We start from the raw sequence: 578 nt of genomic DNA, 5'->3' as shown, positions 1-578 counted from the left end.
CCTTGGCCTTCGCTGCATGCCATGGGGGGCTGCCTTGGCCTTCGCTGCTGCATGCCTTGGCCTTCGCTGCATGCCAGGGGGGGCTGCCTTGGCCTTCGCTGCTGCATGCCTTGGCCTTGGCCTTCGCTGCTGCATGGCCTTGGCTGCGTGCCTTGGCCTTGGCTGCATGCCATGGCCTTGGCTGCGTGCCATGGCCTTGGCTGCGTGCCTTGGCCTTGGCTGCATGCCATGGCCTTGGCTGCGTGCCTTGGGGGGGCTGCATGCCTTGCTTGGCCTTGGCTGCGTGCCATGGGGGGCTGCGTGCCATGGGGGGCTGCTGCCTTGGCTTTCGCTGCTGCATGCGTGGCAGCATGCCTTGTCCTTGGCTGCATGCCCATGGCCTTGGCTGCGTGCCTTGGGGGGCTGCACGGCCTTGGCCTTGGCTGCGTGCCTTGGCCTTGGCTGCGTGCCTTGGCCTTGGCTGCCTGCCTTGCCCACAAATTTCGAGTGATGTTCCTAAAAATGAGGGTTTTTTGGAAAAGGAGGTTATTTGCCCCAAAGAGGCAGGCGTTGGGCATGGCAGGGTGCCCAGGGGCATG

This window comes from Quercus robur (assembly GCF_932294415.1).
Source record: "Quercus robur chromosome 6 unlocalized genomic scaffold, dhQueRobu3.1 SUPER_1_unloc_70, whole genome shotgun sequence".
Lineage (NCBI taxonomy): Eukaryota > Viridiplantae > Streptophyta > Magnoliopsida > Fagales > Fagaceae > Quercus > Quercus robur.
This window is presented reverse-complemented; position numbering follows the sequence as displayed.